The sequence below is a fragment of the Lissotriton helveticus genome, chromosome 4_1 (assembly GCF_964261635.1).
Source record: "Lissotriton helveticus chromosome 4_1, aLisHel1.1, whole genome shotgun sequence".
Lineage (NCBI taxonomy): Eukaryota > Metazoa > Chordata > Amphibia > Caudata > Salamandridae > Lissotriton > Lissotriton helveticus.
The window spans coordinates 615,507,124-615,524,279 of record NC_136063.1 but is presented as its reverse complement, the minus strand read 5'-3'; the positions used below and the strand labels follow the sequence as shown (position 1 = coordinate 615,524,279).

General features: G+C 43.7%; 1 protein-coding gene across 2 annotated transcripts in view; it reads left to right on the top strand.

Moving 5' to 3' along the window:
• NKAIN3 (sodium/potassium transporting ATPase interacting 3) overlaps window positions 1-17,156 on the top strand; it is a 2,345,632-nt gene that overhangs the window by 1,607,665 nt on the left and 720,811 nt on the right. The window lies entirely within an intron of this gene.

Genomic DNA, 17,156 nt, shown 5'->3' with positions numbered 1-17,156 from the left:
TCCTTAAAATTTTTAAAGGATACCCCTGGTGAGTTACTTGCCCTCTCGATCCTATCGCTGAAAAAGTTCCTTTTGGCGTCTTTCAAGGCGACTTTATACTTCCTCATCGATATCTTGTAGTCTTCCCGACTTTCTTCCGTCCGCTCTCTCCTCCATGCTCGTACTAATCTTTTACATGATGTTCTGAGACCCCTAAGTTCGGGAGTGTACCAGGGAGCGGAACCGACTCTTCTTTCCCTGATGGGCCTCCTCTTTTTCGGAATCAACGAGTCCAGAGTATTAGTCAGCCAGTTACCCACATGCTGGTCGGCAATACTGGGGTCGGTGACAGGGGGAGGACAGGTTCTTGCCAACTCGGCCGCCCAGCTATCCACTGGCAGCCTTGACCAGAGTCGTTCCACTGTATACCGTCTAGGTACCGGATCTCTCCCCTTCTCCAACTGCCATCTAAGGGGGATTAGACAATGGTCCGTCCAGGGAAGAGCCAAAGGCTGGAGGGCTTGCAAGTTCTCTGAGTTAGCAAAAGCAACATCCAGCTGATGACCCCTATTATGGGTGGCACCAACATTAGCAAGGTGTAGATCGAGTGCACCCAGCATGCCTTGTAGTTCTCTCGCCACTACATCACAGGGATCATCAAAATGTAAGTTGAGGTCTCCGAGAACTATAAAGTTGGAGGACACGGCAGCCAGTAGTATCACTGCCTCAATGAAGGAATCTAAGAAATTTCCCATCGTTACAGGGGGCCGATAGACAAGAAGGCCAGAGATAGAGGTAGTAGAAGATATGCGTAGCGTTTGCGCAACACACACACCAGTGATATACTAAACACACCACAAATGAGACTGCACACAGTAGTATATACAAATATCTCATATATTGTACATAACACATACACCACAATCACATAAATCAGACATCACAGTTAGTGCATTAAAGTAAATAAAGACTTCCTACACCACTACTGCACATATTATGCAGGTCCTGAAATTATACTCTTTAACATATCATTGTAAGGCATAAAACAACATAAACCACAATATCAGGGCATAAAATACAGCAGATAGGTTAGAGGGAGAAAACACATGAATTACCACACATCACTGTACATAAATCACCAAATATTACGAGGTGACAGCCAGTATCCCCATAAACCCATTGAGGCTTATTGACATTCCCTTGCACTGCCAGTATACATCACTTTATCTCATATTAAAGGTGACACCGCGGGGGCACAAGCGACTTGTAAATAATCCCGATAGAGCACATTGCTTCTAATACACATAATACAGTAATCTTCCACAACACGTAGGTGACAGGACCCTCTGCCCACATAGAAGAGTGAATGTGGTAATTCTAGTGATGTTTCATAAAGCGAGCGGGGGCTCTGTTGCAGTTGATCCCATGCCGCTACGAACACAGCAACCAGGCGCCCTCAGCAGGTATGCACCAAGACGGGGGTGGGGGCACGTGATCCCGGCAATCCGCGGAGAGACCCTGCTCACTCTCCCCTGCATGGAAAGAGAGCAAATGGCAGCTGTTTGCGTCCGTGATGAGCAGCTGCCAAAACCAATGGAGCTTGCTCTGGTATTCAGTTCGGCATTGCAGCCTGTCCAGGACCCCAGCAAAGGAAGTCAGGTAGTACAGGCTCTCCTCATGGGGCATGGACAAGCTGATGTAGCCTGCAATAAAACACGGCAGCCGGCTCCTCAACATAGCCCCTCAGGATTTCCCCACCGAGATGGCAGTACATCCGGGATCTATATCGGGCCTCACGAACCGCAGCTGCAGAGAAAGGCAGACACCTCAGGATCGCATGTGAGACCTCACTGGGTCCCCATGCTTAACACACCACTGCTGCGGTCCCAAGAAAAGATGCAGCACTCCCTTTGAGGGAGTTACGGTCTTCTGCTCTCCAGAGCTATGCAGCCCCAAAAGGGGGTTCCCGACAGCCACCAGCAGTGTCCCAAGACAGGGAGATGGCACCATGGGGAATGTATGATGTTACAAAGCATACATTTACAATGCATGCCTTTACAAAGCAGTTTTTACATCGCAACATCCTTCACAACGCATTCCATTACATCGCATTATACCTTTACAATGCATACCATTACAATGCATACCATTACATTGCATTTAAGTTAAGTGTTGGATAGTATAGGGGTAATACTTACTATTCTAACTCCAGTGAGTGCAACAGTGGGGTAAGTGTTGGATAGTGTAAGGGTACTATGCATTGTAATGGCATGCAATGTAATGCCTGCGTTGTAGTGACGTGCATTGTAATGACATGCGTTGTAGTGACATGCAATGTAATGGCCGCGTTGTAATGATATGCGATGTAAAGGATGTTGCGATGTAATGACTGCTATGCATAGGTAGTGCGACGTAATGACTGCGTTGTAAAGGTTGTTTCCCCACCATGGGATCGCCCTTCTCCTTTAGGCAGTATACATCACCGCCTCCCTTTTCAGAAGGGGAACCGTGTTCAAGACAATGCCCCAGTTGCGGGGAGAGGGAATTCGCTTCTCTCCACCTCAGCCTTGGCACAGGCAGTAGGCTGGTGTGCAGACACATGCGCTCTCAGGGACAGACAGGATAATTCAATTTGTGCCAAATACACAGTGCCCCCCCAGGCACTGACTGATAGGTTTGACAAACCAGCGACCGCACTTCAGATACAGGAAGCACAAAGCACTCCACACGTGCTTCTCTGGCTATCAAGTGCTCACCAGGTGCTAGAATTGCAGAGAAAAGGAGCATAAACAGCACTCCTTGGAGAGCACTGGGGCACTGGGGCACCAAAGCAGGAGTGCAGGCAGTAGTCCAGCACACAGGGTCCTTCTTAACAGATCTTCCTGGGAATGTGCAGTTTGTAGAGTCAGCAGCATCTGGTTACAAGTGTGCACAGTGTCTAAAATCATGGGGTCACAGCTCCTGCACTTATATTCAAAAAGTATTTGATCTGGCGGTAACTTCAATACAAAATTTAGAAGTGCACATCTCCATTCAAACTCAGCCCTGGCTCCAGACACAACACAGAGGGGTGGAGAGAGCATTGTGAAAGGCAGGCACAGCCGTATTCAGGTGCAGGTGACAATTCTTCCCACCGCTCTAGCCCAGGAAGACCCATCAGGATATGGGGGGCACACCTCTGCTCCCTTTGTGACTGTCTAGAGTGAATGCACAAAACAGGCCCCTGTCAGTCCAAACCAGACGTTGATTGGAGTCAGATTGCAAAGCACAAAGAGTCATAAGCACAAAGATATGCCCACTCCTAAAAGTGGCATTTCTAAAGTAGTAATAACAAATCTGCTTTCACCAATAAGCAGGATTTATAACCACTATTCCAAACATACCAAACATGGCAACGCTACTCCTTCCAGAATAGAAATTACCACCAAAACACATATCAGGGAATTCCCAATTCACACCTACCAGAGAAGCAGCCTCACAGCAGCGAGAAACCAAATAGGTTGTTTGTCACTACTAGGACATGCCACACATCAAAGGCAAATGTCCTACCTTTTACCTAAGCAGCACCCTGCCCATAGGACTACCTAGGGCCTATGTATAGTAAAAGGGGAGTTTCAGACTTGGCAAGCACTTTAAATGCCAAGTCACTGTGGCAGTAAACTGCACACGCAGGCCATGTAGTGGCAGAGGCCTGAGACAGGTTGAAATGCTACTTCTGTGGATGCTGCAAGCAGCGCTACAGGCCCACTAGTAGCTATTGATTTACAGGCTCTGGGTATATATGATACCACTGTACAAGGGACTTACACGTAAATTAAATATGCCAAACAGGTGTAGATCAATCTTACCAAGTTTACGGGAGAGAGCACATGCACTTTAGCAGTGATCAGCAGTGGTAAAGTGCCCAGAGTCCTAACACCAACAAAAACAGGTCAGAAAACATACCGGAGGAAGACAAACTGTTTTGGTATAACTCTGCAAAAAGGGCCAGGTCCAACAGCGAACTATTAAATATTTACAGATTTTACAGAAATTACATCATGACAGCCTCTGCAGATCTTCACCCTGGCCCATTGTTTAATTAGTCCCCACTACATAAAAGCTAAAACAAAAATGGGCCCTTTAAAGTGCAAGGAGGGCTCATTGTTAGCTGAACACCACATAAGAAGCTTTAAACACCTCTGAGCTTAGATGTTGTTCATTCTTTAATTAGAAGTCTATTTTTGAAACCTAACAAAACCTGAACATTCCAAATATAATTAGGGCTCATTGCTAGCTGAAGATTAGAGGAACAGTTTCACAATTCTCTAAGCATAACACTGTGCATTGTTTAATAATCAGTCTAAAGCAGAACATTCTAATGCTAATCAGGCCCATTATGAACTGTGAATTCACCAATAGGAAAACTCAATTTCCTTGTCACACATTCACTGAGTCATACCTTTCATTCAATATGAATTCTAATAGAAAAGTAAAACCTTTCTCGCTGTTCCAAATAGGGACCCTTGCTTCAAAGTCAGGGAAAGGAAGGACACCTTCTCAGATGGCCCCTGCTCAACCCTCGGTAGCTTGGCACGAGCAGCCAGTTATTTCCAAGGCAAATGTGTAAAGTATTTATAACCACACTCTCAGTAACCCAGTAATGACACCACAAATGGACTCCACACGAGTTTCATAAAAACAATCAGATGTTTGTAAAAAAGATATACGATGAGACCACACAATAACAATCCAACATATGTGTATTTGTAATATTTCACCTTACCTGTTATTAGGCCAGCAAGCCCTTCTAGGTTCTTGCAGTATTAATGAGCAATTCTTAAAGATCCAATGCAGTCCCAATGCAATGCTATGCAGTTCGTAATGCAAGAATCAGGCACTACGTGGTATAATAATAATGCAGTTCGTAATGCAACAATCAGGCAGTTCGTATTGCAAAAATAATGCAACAATCAGGCACTTCGTAATGCAAAAATGATGCAATTCGTAATGCAACAATCGGGCAGTTCGGTATTAAAAAATAATGTACTCCGGCATCGATCGCGGTGCTCTGGATGGTCTTTATGCCACTCTTACTGACTCATGGTCAGCTACTGCCAAAATATGCCCCCCAACACTGTGATGATGGAAAACAAAGTGCAGCTCCACACTCCGGCTCCGGTACTGCCACTCCTCGGCAAATACGGGCCGCGATACAGGCTTGAGCGGAGGCTCGCGCCGCAAAGAAGGGAACGTTTCTCTCGTAGCCTGCACCCCGCCTCCCCAGGCAGCGACACATGCGCGCTAGCTGAGCGTTACCTGTTCTCACTCTCCTCTCCTCGCGGCTTGGGCCTCCGATGCGACTTCGTTTATCTTAGGTAGTGGAACTCAGATCCGCGATGGTGATGATCGAGGTCTCTCTTTGGCAAAGGCAGGCTCGGGCTGGTGGCGGTGAGCTCCCACAGCTCCTCTAGGGATGCCGGTCCGGGCGATGGCAATGACGATCACAGCACTTCTGGTCACGCTGTCGATCAAGCAGAGAACAAGACTGCTCCGGGACACACGGTCACAAAGGTCTCATGCTGCAACAGGGCACACGCACACAGAGTTGCTGAGACTCACTTGAGCTCCTGGTGCACACGATCACAGGACAATCCTCACAAAGGTCTCAGGCTGCACAAAGCACACGCACATAGCGTCGCTGAGGCTCACTTGGACTCTGGGTGTACACGATCACGGGGCAGTTCTTACGAAGGTCTGAGGCTGCAAAAAGCACACGCACACAGCGTCACCGAGACACACCTGGAAACTTTTATGTTCCTGAGTTTCCACAACAGGGAGCCAGCTCTCCTTGGGCCCTTGGGGACAAGTTACTTCAGGACACAGCACACAGCAAAGTCCTTTCAAGCAGGGTAACACAGCACACATCAAAGTCCCTTAGCTTCTCCTTGGTTAAGTCAGCAAACTGCAGGCCAGCCCCAGAACATATAGCAATGGTCAGTCCTTCTCTTCAGTTGTTCTTCCTTGGCAGAGGTTCCTCTTGACCACGAAGAAGTTTTCAATCCTTTCAGTCTTGATCAGTCCAACGTTCAGGGGTTTCAGCTCTCATAGTTACACCCCTAAATGTTTTTGAAGTCTTTGTGTTCAGGGTGGCACTGACCCCTGTCCAAACCAGTTCTTGGTCTCTCCTTGCCAGTGACACCTTCTTCCTTTGATTAGTGGGGGTCTGGATCCTCAATCACTCAGCAGGAGATGGAGCCATTGGTTTATGGCAGCAGCACAGGCCTCTTCACCTCCAGGGTCTATTTCTTCCCCCTGAACTCCAGATGCAGGTCAGCCTATTGCTGTCTCACCTCTTCACCTGGGTCAAGACATTCCCCAGATCCTATCATATTCAAATCCAGATAGTCACTCCACAACTAGGCAGAGACACACAGAATTGTTAGAACAAAGAAACTAGCCACTGCTAAAAGTGTGGTCTCTAAACACACAATTCAAAAACCATCTTCACAAAAAGATGAGTTATTAAATTGTGAGTTCAGGCACACTAAACTTCACCTCTCCATCTTAAGCCTATGGGAAGATAGGCTTGAAACATATTACACAGCCTCCCCATTCTGTCCTATGGGCAAGATAGCCTTGCAACAGTGAAAAACGAATTTGGCAGTTTTTCCCTGTCAAGACATTGTACACACCTTAGTACATGTCCTACCTTTCACATACCCTGCACCCTGCCCAGGGGGGTACCTTGGGCCTACCATAGGGGTGTCTGATGTGCATAAAAAGAAAAGGGCACAGTCTGGCCAGTGGGTGCACTTGTCAGGACAACAAGGCAGTTTAACAAACTGTGCGCAGGCACTGCAGTGGCAGGCCTGAGTTCTCTGTTTAGGGCTACTTGTGTGGGTGGCACAATTAGTGCTGCTGGCCCACTAGTAGCATTTGCATTACCAGCCCTGGCACACTTAGTGCACTTCACTAAGGACTTTACTAGTAAGGGAACCATACCAATCATGGACTTGCATGACACTGATCAGCAGTGGCAAACTGCCCAAAGCATCTAAGCCAGTCAAACGCAATCCATCACAGCATCAAAAATAGAGGAGGTAAAGGCAAAAAGTCAGGGGTAATCATGCCAAGAAATGTCAGGTCTCACACTCGCCAATTAACAGATATATATATGTATATATATATATGTATATATATATCGTGAACTCCGTATCTCTCCTGCACACGCTGCTTTTTCAGCCGGCAAAACAGGACACCGGACACGGACCTCGAGGTGTTTCAATCTTTATTCAGCAGAAAGTGTCAAAGACGTTTCGGCTCAACGGAGCCTTGTTCACATGACAGCGATAAAGCTTCAAGGTACACCTTTTAAAGTGCTAGTACGTGATAAAATTAAAACCACCTGTGCATGAACACGTGTAGACATAGAGGAAATACTTGGCGTTGCACCCAACAAAATCACATTATTTTTCAAAATTGATGTGAAATACATTTTTAAAACATGTTGAATTTCGCTAAAAAATATAAGTTCATTATGAGCTAAAGTCCATTGATCGATCATTTAAAAATCATTGTAAAATACACATTTTCAAGATTTCTGATTTAAATGAAGAGTCCTAGTGCATTACTGGTCAGGATATATACAGGACCGCTGTTTGAATAATAAATACAATTCCTAAAACAGTTATATATGTTAAAAAAAGTTCTGTAAAAACCTCATTATAAATTTCCTGACTTCCGTACCAACTATCTCTGCATACTTCCAGGTTGGAATTCAGACCAAGGGATAACGAATAAATAAATATAAAGTGCAAAGTGCTGACTCTATAAAATGCATATCATGCTTAAAGTGCATCATCAAAATATGTGCAAATCTAGCATTACTGTGCAATAATGCATTTCTGTCTGTCCCTGGGTCCACAATCAGTTTTCACAAATAATTATATATCTCAACTTAGCAGATTTAGGATAGATGGTACAGAAAAATCCTCAACAGTTGTGTATCAATATTTGACATCCACTACTGCACTCTCCCCATATTGGGACGGCCTCCCTGTTCATATTAAAATGAAATCAATTCATGTATATTTTAAAACGATTCAAGAATTTGGCTGCCATATTTGCCATTCCTTGGTTTTTAGTGCAAAAAGTAAATAAATGTGAGGTTGGTCATGATGACCCATAACCCTACCCTGAATAATAAACAAAATAAAATAAAAAGAAAAGAAAACTGTTAGGAACTCTGTCATATGTATCTTCATGTGTATTCCTAACAAGTAAAACCAGTGCACAGTGAAAATAATAATCAAAATTGATAATCTAATCTAAGCAGCATTACGTTTTCAATCAGTTAATAATAGTTGGTGTGTGCTCGCAGCCCCCTCGAGGTCCACCCAAGTCATCACCCAGCCGGGCGCTTGACGAGGACATCACTCAAGAGGGGGAGAACACACAACCCAATCATACATGTTATTATATATATATATATATATATATATATATATATATATATATATATATATATATATATATATATATATATATATATATTTTCACTAAACACCGACAACTGTATTATGCAAAAAAGACAAATTTGTTACACATTTGTTCGTGTGTGCACTTATACCATAGTATATACAGTACTGAATTATACTGCATTAAAAAAATTATTATAATAAAGACTCAAATATTAAATGTCAGATCTCATCCAAACTATAACTAAGTAGAGGTATAGTTTGGATGAGATCTGACATTCAATAATTGAGTCTTTTTATTATTGGATCTTAATTATTTGTGAATTTCTTGGACTGTCATTCAGAATTATTGGGAAAAGTAACTCAAATTGAAATGAAATGGTTGCATTTTGATATCTAGACATTCATTAGAATTTTAATATGTGAAATAATCAAATATTCTTTTTTTTAATCCAGTGTAATTCAGTACTGTATATACTGTGCTTTAATTTTAAATAGGAACAAATGTGTAATACATTTGACTGTTTTGCATAATACAGGATTCAGTGTTTAGTGAAAATATATATATGTTAATTCGCGAGAAAAGTTTCACTTTTCTAATAGGAGTCATAGTGAATGAAAAGTATGAGTTGGTGAATGTCTGTCAAGGAAAGGGAGATTTCCTATTAGTGAATTCACTTTGAGACCCTATCCCTTTCTTACTAACAGGTCACCTTTCCCATTTTTGTGAGACCATTATTATCTGTACCCAGTAGCAGTCGGTGGTGATAGTAGCTGCCGGGTGGTAAGTATGCCAGGATTACAGGTAAGTAAACATATAAATAAATACATCAAATGTTGTTGCGTGCTCTGCATTGCATTTGGGGATTTATATGTTTACTTACCTGTAATCCTCCGTAATCCATAGATTACTAAACCCCACCGTGCCCCTCCCCCTCCCCACATCACCGCCCGGCAGCTACTCCCACCACTGACCGCTACTGTCTGTACCTTGTTAGCAGTCACATCAACAGTCTCTGATGTCTCCAGCTAGAAAGTATCTTTTTAAGAGGAAAAGCCCGTTACATTTGAAAGCCTCTATTCTTAACAACATTATTATATACTTTGCTCTTCTTTCTACTGCAATCAAACAGTATAGTTGAGTACAGCCCGACTCCCAACACGCAGCTCTGCTACACCACCTGAAGTAATTTTTTATCACCTTAAGCAATTTGAATCGCCTTGTCTTAGTTTTATTCTCAGATCTATGTGGGGCGGGGGGGGGGTCTATAGTTTTTACATTTTAAATTTGCCACCTCCCTCTGGTCCGTTGCAGCTCCTTGTGCTGTTTGATGTGTAGAGGTAACTGGCAGTTCCAGGAGGCGGTAGTCCCGCACTTCTGTAGGCTCCATACCGCACCACCATTTTTGGCGGTTAGCGGTCTAGCCTTTCAGGTAATTGAACCACCTTCAGTCCTGCACCTACTTCAAGCCATGATGACGTGGACCCACTAGTGATCCCAGCTCCCGGCTCCCCGCACACATATCTAGTACACCACTTCAAGTAATTTGTAATCATTTGAAGCAATTTTAATCGTCTCTTCTTAATTTTACTCAGGGGGCCAAGTTAAGTGGTGAGTTCTCTAGTTTTTACATTTGAAATGCACCACTTTCCTCCGGCCCTCCACAGCTCCTTGTGCTGTTTCACGTGGAGATGTAGCTGGAAGTTCCAGGAGTCTGTTTTCCCGCACTTCTAATAAGCTCCATACCACACTGCCATTTTTACAGTTAGCTGTCTAGTCTTCCAGGTAATCGAACCTCCTTCAGTCCTGACGAGGATGCGCAGCAGATGCGTGCAGCGGGAACGCTAATGGTGTGCTGAAGCCATGTCAAAGGCAAGCCTATCTGCGCCCATCCGCGCCCAAACTGGTTCAGGGTACAGAGACACTGCCAGTTGTAGTACGGAAAGACAGGTAATTACCTATTCACTTGTGGAACTCCTGGAAAATAATATACCCTACACTTACAACAAATCTCTATGTTGAAAAGGTTTGCCGGGGATGATAGAGGGATCTTTTTTGTGTTGTCATTGCAAATGGGTTGGTGGGCCGGTTGAGGAGTCATTTAAAAACATTCCTAAGCTTGTTGGTGAGACGACTCTAAGATGTTTGTACTTGAATGCTGGGTTATTGCTGAGACATTGCATTGAGATTTGGGACTTGATCTCGGACTCTAATCCGGATCTGGCACTTATTACTGAAACGTGGCTTAAAGCTTCCAAATTACCAGATATCGCAGCAGCTATACCTTATAGGTTCACAGCTACTGAATTGTGATAGAAATGACCACCCTGGAGGGGGTATTGCTGTTATTTTTTAAAAATCCCTCAGTTGCAATGTGGAACTCAAGCCCATATCCAAAAGCTGGGAGATTCTAGCCTTCCAGCTGGCCCACAAAGAACGACCACTGTTATGAGGTACAGTTCTTTATAGACCTCCCAGTTACGATTCTCACCTGACCAATAACATTTTTGCTCAAATAGCTCAGCTAAACATAAAGTATGAAAGTTATCTAATCATTGGAGATTTTAATCTCCATTTTAAAAAACAAGTGGAAGATGAGATATGCAGGCAATTGGAGAATGATATGAGTACTCTCCAAATGGAGCAATGGATTAGTGGCCCAACTCACAAAGCAGGCCATACTTTACATTTTTTTCCAACATCAAAATATTAAAATCCAGGACATGGTCATTTTTCTAATTCTGTTTTCAGTTACGATCCCTAGTGATACATCCCAGCCAGCTGACCCCTGCACTACTCTAGAGAGACCTTGGAGGTGTGTGAATGAGGATGTATTTTCCAAGCATTTCTCCCTCCCCTCAACTCTGATGAAAATACCTTTAGCTAAACAGATTGAATATCTAAATGCAGTCATAGTAAGCTCATTAGATAAATGTGCACCTTTAAAAGCTAATACATTCTCTAGAAGCCCATCTTCTGAAAAATGGTAAACTGCTAAATTTAGAATTGCAAAAATGAAATGCAAGGGCCTTGAACAAAAGTGGAGGCTTTCTAGAAATAGAACAGATCACCTAAATTATAAAGAAGAACTGAAACAATATCATAAAGCCTTAAGAAGAGTAAAGAAATACTATTTTATCAGAAGAATTGAAGAAAATAGCAGCTCCTCAAAAGAATAGTTTACAATTGTGAAAAAGCCGGTGCTGCCAACATGCCTATCTCAATCAATTCCCCCCACTAGGATGCTTTGTGTGGAAATTGGAAATTATTTCACAACTAAAATTGAAAAAATATATTCGCTGTTTTGAGACCCAACCATGTTTAGAGGAATTCTCTTGGATCACTATGAGCCCCCATCCTGACGCTGTCTCCCATGTGGGAGCTTTTGAATATTCCATGGAAGAAGAGGTCCTCAATTTGATGTTGGAGGTTAAATCTGGTTCTCCTTCTGACCCCTGCCCAAATGTTATCTATTCTTGGCTAACTACCACACTATGCCCCTGTTTTACTAAAATTATGAATCAGTCGTTTGCAGAAGCTTCCTACCCATATGTTTGGAAGGAAGCGATACTTCTACCTCTAGCTACAAAACATGGAATTGACACCTCCATGTCAAAAATTCTAAAAAAACTAGTGAACAGGCAACTGTTAGAAATGGGGTTCTATAGCAGATAATGGTTTGTACATTTGTCCAAGTAGGGACTCTTCTTCCTAGTCAGTGTAAGGGGGTTACACTTCTAAAATAACCCCTGCTCACCAACTTGGTAGCTTGGCACAAGCAGACAGGCTTACTTCAGTGGCAGTGTGTAAAGCATTTGTGCGCACATACAATAATACAGTGGAAACACTACAAATGAACATCATATCAATTTAGAAAACAAGTAATCTTTATATAAACCAAAACAAGACCAAAACAATAAAAAAATCCACAATACAGTACTAAAAATATGATTCTTAAAAGGTAGAAACAGTTCTTTTCCAAGAAAATGTTGGTTGTGACACTTTTAAACAAAGTACCTTGGATGCGTCAAAAAATGCAAGCAAAAAGGGTCGCAGGTAAGGTGATGCATCAGTTCCTTACACTCAGAGAAGGTGATGTGTCGGTTCCTTGCTCCGGGAGAGGTGATGCGTTGGTTCCTTACTGCTGCACTGGGGAGGTGATGCATTTGTTCCTTACCGGAGAGGAGGTGATGCATCAGTTTCCTACTACGTGGGGAGGTGATGTGTCAGTTTCTTACTCTGACCCCCAATGATGCGACAGCCTTGATGCTTCGATGCGTTGCGTGGCAATCCGGTGCAATGCAATACGTGAGGACCCGGGATGTACTTTGATGATTTCATGTGTCACCTTGATGCGTCGGATCTTCCACAACAGGGCCTGCATCAGAATGGGTGAGGTGATGTAAGACGCCAGAGATCGGTGCATAGGATTCTCGCACAGCATACACTTCAGCCACAAGCAGGCGCTGCGTCAATTCTTCAGCAGTGGCAATGCGTCCGAAAATTCTTCTCGCACTGTTGCAATGCATCAATTTTCACGGTTCTTACAGTTTCCAGTCCCTAAACAACATCCTGAGGTCCTGAACACTGGCAGGCAACTCTCAGCAGGTCAGAACTCCCAACAAAGGAGTTCAGGGGGGACTGGGGTGAAATCTTCGTGTCCCTGAGACTTCAGAACAGGAGGCAAGCTCTATTTCAAGCCCTTGGAGATCTTTCTTAAGCAGGAGACACAACATACAGCAAAGTGCTTCTCCTTTCCTTGGCAGAAAGTAGCCACTGCAGGCCAACCGACAGCAAACAGCACAGGGGTAGTATTTCTACTCGGTTTATCCAGCTTTTCTCCTTGGCAAAGGTTCCTCTTGATTCCCAGAAGTAATCTTTGAAGTTGTTTCTATCGCTGAGACTTCCAACAGGAGGCAAGCTCTACTTCAAGCTGTGGGAGAAAACTCTAACAGCAGGAGGATTAAAGCACAGTCCAGTCCTTTCCCTGCCCAAGACAGAAGCACCACTGTAGGCCAACCCCAACAGCACACAACACGGGCAGTACTCCTCCTCCAACTTTCCCGGTTCTTCTTCCTGGCAGTATCCTTAGTTAATCAGTAATCTAAAGTTCAGGGCCCCAATATTTATACAGCAACTGTCTTTGTTCTCTTTGTGCAAAGAGACTCTGTGCTCAGCCAAAACCAGTTTTGTCCTCTCTGGTGCAGCTACCCAGCAGGTGGTGGAGACAGCATTGTCCAAGGCAGACAGGGCCTACTCAGGTGCAAGGGAAATCTCCTCCCATCACTCTAAATACAGACCAGGTCTAATCAGGTTCTAGTGAGCACTCCACCCCCTACTCTGAATGCAGCCCAGATCTATTCAGCCCAGTCCTGTCTCATTCAGGAAAGGCAGGACGCACATCAACCCACCCCCCAAGTGACTGTCTGAGAGAATGCACATCCCCAGCCCCTGTCACTCCAAAGCCAGGCAGTCAATACACAACCCAACAGAGGCACACAGGATGGTTAAGCAAGAAAATACCCACTTTCTAAAAGTGTTTTTTTCTAAAACACAATATACAAATCCTCTTTACTAAAAGATGCATTTTTATATTCCGAGTTCAGGCATACTAAAATCCCATCTTTCTATCTTTTTCCCAATGTGAAGTTATAGTTATACGATGTTATAAATAAACTCCCATTCTATCCTATGGGACAGATAGCCTTTCAATAGTAAAAAAACAAATTGGAAGTATTTCACTATCAGGACATCCCACACACATCAGGGCATGTCCTACCTTTCACATACACTGCACCCTGCCCACAGGGGTACCTTGGACCTACTTTAGGGATGACTCACATGTAAGAAAAGGTAAGGATAGCGCCTGCAACTGGGTACACTTGCCAGCTTGACATGGCAGTACCAAACTATGCACAGACACTGCAGTGGCAGGTCTGAGTTACATTTACAGGCTGCTCATTTGGGTGGCACAATCAGTGCTGCGGGCCCACTAGCAGAATTTGATTTACAGGCCCTGAGCACACACAGTGCACTGTACTAGGGACGTATAAGTAAATAAAATATGCCAATCATTGAATTACCAATTAATACACACAATTTACAGGGAGAGCATATCCTCTTTTGCACAGATCAGCAGTGGTAAGGTGCCCAGAGTCATAAAACCAACAAAAACAGGGTCTAAACAAGAGGCTAAAAAGCAAAAAAGTCTGGGGATAAACCCGCTGAAAAGCCTGGTCTAACAGCAACTAACCATTTTCTTCAATAAACACTAATCTACTGGATCCTTCGCAGATGGGCTTTCGGGCCAATAATTGCACTGAGCCTACGTTGTTAGCTGTGTTGGATGACATTAGGCTAGTAGTTGATCAAGGCAAGTCTGCTCCCCTGATCCTGCTAGATCTTTCTGCAGATTTTGACACTATGTCTCATAGTATTATGATTAGCACACATTTTGACATTGGCATACATTCCAAAACTCTCCAATGGCTAGGCTCATTAAAAAAAAGAAAACAGCTCATATATAGTTCTGCTGGGCTCTTTCAGATCCAATTCCCATAAACCAGAATGCGGAGAATCACAGGACTCCTCATTAAGTCCTACCCTTTTTAATGTCTATGTGGCATCTTTGGCAACAATTGTAAGAAAATGGGGTTTAAAAGTATGTTCATATATGCGGGCGATACCCATTTGATCATTTCACTAGGAGAGAACGGAGAGGAAACACGTGGCAGACTACATACGTGCCTCACCGAAGTGGCAGACTGGATGATCAATCATTGTCTACAGTTAAATGCAGACAAAACTGACATCCTGCTATTCAGTGGGGCCCATCAGATGTGGGATGCCTCTTGGTGGCCAGGTTCTCTGGGTGACATGCTTCCCCAAAGAAATCTGAGAAACATCTGGGGTTCATCATCAGTTACTCTTTCGATGCAAGAACATATTAATACTACCTGCGGCAAATGTTTTGATATCCTAACACATTTCAGAAGGCTGTTTAAATGGATTCCAATAGCCTGACAAAAGACCATAGTCCAGGCTCTGATCACCCGTCATTTGGACTAGGGCAATGCCCTCTTTGTGGGCGTGGTAGACTACGTTTTTAGAAGATCGAAGGTAATCTAAAATGCTGCTGCTAAATTAATTTGTAATACGGACAGGTTTAGCTCTGCCTCAGCGTGCTTAACATCTTAGCACAGGCCACCAATGCAAAAAAAACAGGCTTCAAACTTTTATGGCATGCTCACAAGGTCTTGTACAACACAGGCTCAGAAACTTTACAGGCCAAAGTTGAGTTTTATAAACAGTTCCTTGACTTAAGAACCGGAAATTTAACTTTAGGAAAAACTATAAGGAAAGCCAGGACTGACAGACACTCTTTTTTAAATCTGGCTGGAGTCCAGTGATTACTTTCAATTTAGAAATCAGTTGAAAACCTGGCTGATTTCTATTTAATTCCCTCCTCCATGGGGATGATCGTTGCGCTTTATAAATAAATGAATAGTGACTAACTGTTTTCAGCCCACCTCTCTCTGTTTGGAAACAAAAACTTGATGTCTCATGACATTTGCATCAAAATGTACATATAGTTTAAAAACAAACATCACAGGTATTGCCTTATTAGACTGTTATTGACATTTATAAACCACTCCGTCTTTGGCCTCGTGGGTTTTGATGACAACGGAACCTTTTGAAGTAAATAAAATATGCTACTACTGGGCTATCCATCCATCTATCTAAACACACATATCCAGGGGCTATAGAGCACTTTTCATTGCTTTTTTTTTTACATATTTACTATTTAGGGCACTGAACGATATTTATTTGTCAGTAATCATACATGCCCAGAATCACAGAGCCATTTGCACATGTAAGTTCTATTTGCATGAGTGAATGGCATAATTTACAGGTGCAAATCACATTTACAATTTATATTATTAGGTCTGTTTATTTACATGAAATATTAACTCCATGTGGTTCAATAATACGTGGAAGAAATTTTCTATAATATCAATCAATCAATCAGGCGTTTGTTAAGCGTGACTACTCACCTGTAAGGGTCTCAAGGCGCTGGGGGTGGGGGAGTGCAGGTTCCAGTCCATCAAGGCGGGGGTCCGTCGAAGAGTAAGGTTTTGAGGTTTCTTAAGAAGATGGGAAGCGATGTTGTCTAACTGAGGTGGCGCGGGAGGGCGTTCCAGGCTTTGGCTCCGAGGAACGAGAAGGAGTGGCCTCCCGATCTGGTTTTTCTGGTTCGTGGGACCAAGGCGTAGGAGAGTAGGCTGATCGTAGCGTCCTTTAGGGTGCGTCAATTTTGAGTTGGCTGTTTAGGTACGCTGGTCCAGTGTCGTGGAGGGCCTTGTGTGCATGGGTGAGCATCTTGAAGGTGACTCTTGCCTCAATGGGAAGCCAGTGGAGTGTGCACAGGTGCTGGGAGATGTGGCAGTGTTTTGGCACGTTGAGGACTAGTCTTGCGTTGGCGTTCTGGATGTTCTGATGCTTGCGGGTGACGTATTTGTTTATTCAGCATAGAGTGCGTTGCAGTAGCCAAGTCTGCTGGTGACCAGGGCATGAGTGACGGTCTTTCTGTGTTCGAGGGGGACCCATTTGAAGGTCTTACGTAGGAGGCGGAAGGTGTGGAAGCAGGAGGCCAAGACTGAGTTGATCTGGCGGTCAATTTTGAGCTTGGAGTCCAGGATGATTCCCAGATTGCGTGT